The sequence below is a fragment of the Candoia aspera genome, chromosome 2 (assembly GCF_035149785.1).
Source record: "Candoia aspera isolate rCanAsp1 chromosome 2, rCanAsp1.hap2, whole genome shotgun sequence".
NCBI classification, from domain to species: Eukaryota; Metazoa; Chordata; class Lepidosauria; order Squamata; family Boidae; genus Candoia; species Candoia aspera.
Genome location: NC_086154.1, coordinates 19,198,472 through 19,205,181, shown reverse-complemented (window position 1 = coordinate 19,205,181; position 6,710 = coordinate 19,198,472).

The window sequence follows — 6,710 nt, the reverse complement described above, 5'->3', positions numbered from 1 at the left end:
GTCAAGGGAAACCTTTACCTTTACCTTTACCTTTACCTAAACAAAAGCTATCTGAGCCCTCTTCAGGGCCTTAAGAGGTGCATTGTGCAGATCGCCCAAATGTTTACTGGCTTTTTGCCAACTCTTGCTGAGTCCAGAGGTGATGAGAGATAAAGGAAGAACTTCTTCACACAGTACCTAATACAATTTGGGATCTTTCATCACCACCAAGGCCACTGGTCTTGAAGACCATCTACAGGGCTGTATAAAATCTGCCAGTTGAGAAGCCAATGCAAGTCCATGGTATCTGTTCGTGGGGTTCAACTAATAGGGAGGCCAAACACAATTTCTGACATAGCCCACATGGGAGTTTCCAAGTGATTCATCGTCAGGACTAAATTATCAGGGCTTTTCTTAAATTCTTTTGAAGGACACTGAGGCTCTCAGTACTTGAGCAAATCTTAACTATTCTAAGAATGACCCAGCAAGGGGTTGGGGAGAATTCTGCAGCTGCCCTCCCCCACGGAATTACATTGCTTCGTTTACCCACCTCTGGATTGACTTTACTACAGCCTAGTCAAAAACAGGTCCACAGAACGATCCTGCCTGCCCCCACCTACACAATCCTATATTAGTCATTTGCAGTCTAAGACAAAATGGAGATCCCAGATGGGAAAGTTAGCTTTTTTCAGTATTTCTCTCTGTGGTTGTTGACAGATGATTCTTATCGCAATTTACAAACCGGCTTTCGCTCTTGTTCCGTTCTCAGTGTGGAGAGAGTTGGCTAGATGTACCTACTGTGCCACAGATGTGGTTTTCTATTCCTGCAGGAGGGCGACCTCTTCTCTAACCAAGTGAATACGCAGAGAGGCACACCTTGGATTGTGCAACACTTTGCCAGTAATAAATCACCAAAGAATATTTGAGGTGTGTGTGTTTTGCTGCAATGTTACTTAATCAGATGGGGCACAAGAGGAAAGCTGAGGATTTAAAGCTGTGATAGACAACCAGTTATTCTCTGCAACAGAGTTTTCAGAACCTGCTGGTTATAAAAATCGTAATTAAGAGGCAAAGCTCTAGTGATAGAAAACTGGCTGCGTTCAACTGAACTTTTTTTTCCTTTAGTTTCTTACAAAACCCCATCACATTCCACCAAACACAGTTTGAAAAACCCTGCTCTGCACGACTGGGACTTCTATTTCCATCATCCCCAGACAGCCTACCTAAAGCAAGGAAATATGGGAGATGTAGTTCAAAATATCCAGAGGGCCCCACATTCTAGGGCCAAGAATACAGACTCTATTTACTACAAAGAATAAACAGCTTACTGCAGACAGTAAAGTTCTGTTTAAAATGGTCTCTGCCAGATTGCAACAGACTGAGAAATGGAAGGCAATGGTGAAGCCTTTGATTTCCTCCTCCCCACTATATGGTATCCATGCCAACCAATCATCAAAAAGAATTTTGCAACATTATTTTCTTCTTTCCTTCCCATCACGATTTCCTTCTATGTCATGCCTTTTTTATTGTAAGAATGATGGCAGTGGTTATGACAATTTTCCAGCTGAAGATGGGAAGGGAGTAAAAATACTTTATAATTATTTTTGTTAATAAATAAAGCTGCTTGATGACGTTGCTGGTTTTTCTGGCATGGAAAATAAGGAGAAGGAAAAAGTTTCTTCCGTCAAGGCTCCATGTGTGGCATTAATGTTTAGGGGACAAATATTTGGCTGGAAGAAAAAAATATCAGGAGGAAAACATGTGAACCAGGCCCCTGTGTAAAAGTGCGAGAAAGGAATACAGTGGTGATCTTGCAAAACTTTTATCCTACATTAATACCTTACCCCAACCGTTCGCTCAGGTGAATACAGATTCACTATAACGACACTACGTATAGCAATCCATTTTAAGCGCCAATGACATGAAAACAGATTTTGAAGCCCCAAACCTGTTATCAAGGAGGGGAAAAAGGCATTATATAACCAAGTAAAGTAGAAAATGGGCAGAGAGTCAACAGTTTCTTTTTGCTACACAAAGTACCAACTGAAAATTGTCACCTGTCATATTTAGGCAGTGACAAAGTAATTAAGAGCAGAAGAATCTCGCCAGGGACAAAATACCAAGTTTCTAGGTGAGATTAACAGAATAAACAGCCTTCATAGGGTAAAAGTGTGTGACTGTCACCGTCACGTTAAAAAGCAGCAGCAGCAGCAGCAGCAAGTGATTGACAGGACAAAACAGGGAGAGCAGCTGTCAGCCCTTCCCAGCGGCAGAGCATCTGAGGTTGCCAACTGACCAGCTGATGGCATGATCAGCAGAAATCAGTAGCTGAAGTGTTTCATAGGCATGAGAGTTAACAATGGGGAGAGTGTGTAGTTCTCCCTCCCCAAAGGGAATTATTGTGTTTTGGGAACAAAACAGCACTCACATTTCTATGCACAACACAGGTAAACCAACAAATGGAAAGGTTTTCCCACGATCCTCTGAATAGTTGTGTCTGCTAAATATCTCCCTGACACTCAACTATTTTTTAAAAATGGAAGTTCTATGTGCAACATCCCTCAGCTTATCTGCGAACTAAACAGAAAGATACAATTTCTACCTTTCAGGAATCTACTTCTGTTAACATATGGCAGCTTATCCTACCTAGCCCTCTACTCCAGTGCAATCCCATTATGAAGTTGTAACAGCTTGTCCCTCCATCATTTTATTTATTTATTGAATTTATATCACCGCCCATCTCCCCCAATGGGGGACATTTCCTTCACCATCTCTATATTCTTCTCTGCTCTTTAGTGAAACCTCATAAGTCGTAGGAAATCCTTGTCAAGGTTATCACAGACTCTGAAAGTGATAAAGTTAGGGCAGTGTTTCTCAACCTTGGCAACTTTAAGTTGCGTGGACTTCAACTTCAACATGCTGGCTGGGGAATTCTGGGAGTTGAAGTTCACACATCTTAAAGTTTGCCAACTCAAACACTGAGTTAGAGGAACAGGCTTATCAATTCCAGTTACCTATTTTTTAGAATTATTCTTTTGGAATGTGCTTTCCTCCCTTCCTTTTTTCCTTTTTAAGAAACTGCATACATGGATGCCGATTAGCAAGGGTGCGTTTCTCCAATCCTGTCAGTTACTCCAGTGTTGAGAGAGTCATACTGTTGGCAAATAAGGAGGAACTGGGTGCTCGCACATGTATGTGCATGCAAGAACCTATGTTCCCTCACACCTGCATAATGAGAACGTGTACATATCAGGAAAAAATCCACTTATCTTTGCTGAATGCACAAATTAGCCCTAAGGATCTTGGGTTTGCAGTGTAGGTTAGCTCTTGAAAAGTTGTTATTTGTAGGTTACAACCTGGATATTGAGACTGTGTCACCTGAACTGATTGCCCATCCAACATGCAAGGGACTGGGTGCAGGGATCAGGGAGATATTTATTTACTTAATTTTGCCATTTTTTTAGCTAATCCACAAAGTCAAGCTTAGCTATAAATTAAAAATAAAATTCTGAATTGTATAGTTGTTCATCAGTGTTCTTAAACACATTTATTAAGGAAAAGTCTGCACAAAAATGCATATATTTGTGAAAATGTACAAAATGCATTACAAAAGGAATTGTTTGCAAAAACTGAACTTTAGGTGAAGTTCAAAAAATGCACATTAAAACACATGCAAATCTTAATGCAAACTGTAAAACCAATCCAGTTCAATGAAATGAACTTTACAGATTTCCAAAAATGAGGAAATGGGAGAAAATCCCAAATAGACAAATTTGTCCATTGCTGCTGGGAGGCACATCTTTCATTAAATTTTCAGAGAAATGCAATTATCTTTAGCAGCAAATGAATAAGTCAATTTGGTGACATCCTATAATACGCATACCCTGTCCCCAAGGCATTTAATGGTACAGCAATGTGACTGAATGGAATTCTCTAAAACTCTTGTGATTTTTAAAAATTCTTTAACTGTATCTGCCACGCAGTAACGCACTTCCAAATGTTCAAGAATTCCTATACAAGAGAGACAGCTATTCTGCCAATCACAAGCGGGGCTTTTAAACTTCATTCATTCATTCATTCATTCATTCATTTTTTGACTGCAGCAGGCGTTTTTTCTTTAAAATGCCAGAAACCCCATTCCACCTCTTCCCCATTTTCTTCATGCTCTTTCCAATACTCTTGTCAATTCCGTTGGGACTGTTTGAGGAATGATCCACATTTTCCAACCATAAATGACAACTGATTGGCTGCCCTCGTCATACTAAGCAATAAACCCCGTTGTGCCTTTGTGCAGCACATGAAACCACTTCAACAATGTTCAGAGCTGCCCAGGAACGGTGTCCTTTGAGCTTTGAGCTCTGCTCCATCTTATGACTGACAGCCACGAAGTAAATCCACCCTGCACATGTTCAATCACATTCCCCACTTAGTATCGCTTTACATAGTGAGGCCGAGCCCTAATCTGCAACATACATTTGAAGGTAAGCCTGGTCTCAGTTACTAAGAGAAAAATAACACAGAAGACAGACCAGGCTGCATCAAAGTTTACACTTTTTAGCAGCTTCGTTGGAGATGGTCAACGGGCCCTGATGCCAGTGTTGCTAATGCCATCTGCTCATGATGTTGCTAAACACCAAAGCTCCAGCTCTTGGATGGGTCACTTCTGACCAAGGTAACAATACGTTTTCCCTCAGACGCATCCAGAGGCAGCTACAAGTTAGCAGAGGAGACACCGTGATCATCGGAGACCAGGATACCCTTTCCTCTTGAGTCCCACCTCGGAAACCACGTGGCGGAGCCTCTCCAGTACACATCGCGCAACAAACAAGCACTGGAGAAGGTGCCCGCTTCACTACTGCTAGTATTCGTCATTCCCACGACCCAAGAAGATTGCAGTCCCCAAGATTTCAGCATGCTCACCGTTCCAACCCTTGCATCCTACGCGGAGAAGATCTCTTCCCCCCACCAACCCGCCCGCCCCAAATCCCCGGGAAGAGAATCTCCTTACAAAGTTGGTGAGGACTTCCCGGCAGGTACACGGCTGGTGGGCGTGGAGTGCAGCAGGCAGGAGACTCAGCAGGAAGGCAGGGAGGAGCAGCAGGACCCTCGGAGTGGGACTCCCCATGGGGTGCCGGGCTAGACCTCAGCTGGGCTGGAACATGGCTGTTGTTAAAGCAGTCCAAGAGCGAGATCTCCGCGTATCTAGGCCAGGGCAGCTGCCAGCGAGTCTCCACCCCTTCTTCCCTTGTACACCGCTGTGCCTTGCCCTGCCCTGCCCCAAGCTAACCAATCTTGCTGGGCTTCATTCCTTGGCCGCCGCTGTTCTGCTAATGCTGCTGCTGCTGAGCCCAGCCAGAGTTATTCGCAGCTGTCGGCGGGGGGTGGGGGAGGGTTTTTTTTTTTTTACCTCTGCCCCATCGTACAAGGAGAGTACGTTAGGCTGCGGTAGATTACCAAAGCTGCCGCCTTTCAGTAAAACGTTGGTTGGAAAAAGGGGCTACCAGCCTCCTCCTGGTTTTTTTCTCTGCTCCAGCGTATTTCGACGCCTTTGGGGAAGTGCAGCCCGACCGAGCTTAGATCAATCATTTCCAGTCTTAAGTTGTTTATTCGTTCAGTCGCTTCCGACTCTTCGTGACTTCATGGACCAGCCCGCACCAGAGCTTCCTGCCGGTTGTCAACACCCCCAGCTCCCCCAGGGACGGTCCGTCACCTCTAGAATATCATCCATCCACCTTGCCCTTGGTCGGCCCCTCTTCCTTTTGCCCTCCGCTCTCCCTAGCATCAGCATCTTCTCCAAGGTGTCCTGTCTTCTCATTGCGTGGCCAAAGTATTTCAGTTTTGCCTTTAATATCATTCCCTCAGGTGAGCAGTCTGGCTTTACCAGTCTTAAGTACGGGGGCAAAATGGGGATCGGTATACAGGGAGCAATCCATAGAACTCCCTCCTCCAGGAGGCAGAGGTTGGTTGTCCACAGAGGACAAGAAATCTGAAGGAGTCGTGAATAGATCTGAAGCTGCGGCTCTCTGAGCAATTTGCAGAGCTAAGCAGGTAAGTTTGAGTCCAATGTGGCAGAAACAATACACCTGTCCCACCCCCAAACCAGCCTTTCTGTACAAAGATTATTCTTGATGAAAGGAAGGAAAACTGCCTTACGGTAACCAGGCATGGATTTGTGTAGACCAGTGTTTCTCAACCTTGGCAACTGCAAGATGTGTGGACTTCAACTTCCAGAATTCCCCAGCCAGTCCCTTACACCTCTTACAGTTGCCAAGGTTGAGAAACACTGGTATAGACAAAGACTGGAACTCCAGCCGGTTCTTAAGCTCAAAATGCCTGAACTCATGATAATTTAAAATCAAAGTGTGTACCTTTTATACCAGTCTCTAATTCAGATGTAAGTGCAGGTAAGACACAGTCCCCCCACCCGCCGCCCCAGCTCGTTTTGCAACTTCTAGAATCCCCAAGACTGCACTGCCAGAAAACAGCACCAAATCACTACTTTCTGGAGGAAAAGTAAATGTTCCCACTTGCTAGTTTTAAATGAAATTTTCCCCCTCCCTTCCAGAAACAGTTTTAAAACCTCCCTCCTCCAGAGTTAATGTTACCAAGTCACTGCCCCATCTACTGCATCACTTGGAGGCCAAAAAAAGGGGGGGCAGCCCTATGGCTGCTCTAGTTGTGGAACTTGGGCTTTGCATAAGGAAACAAGAGATTCTACAAGCAAGAAGTCC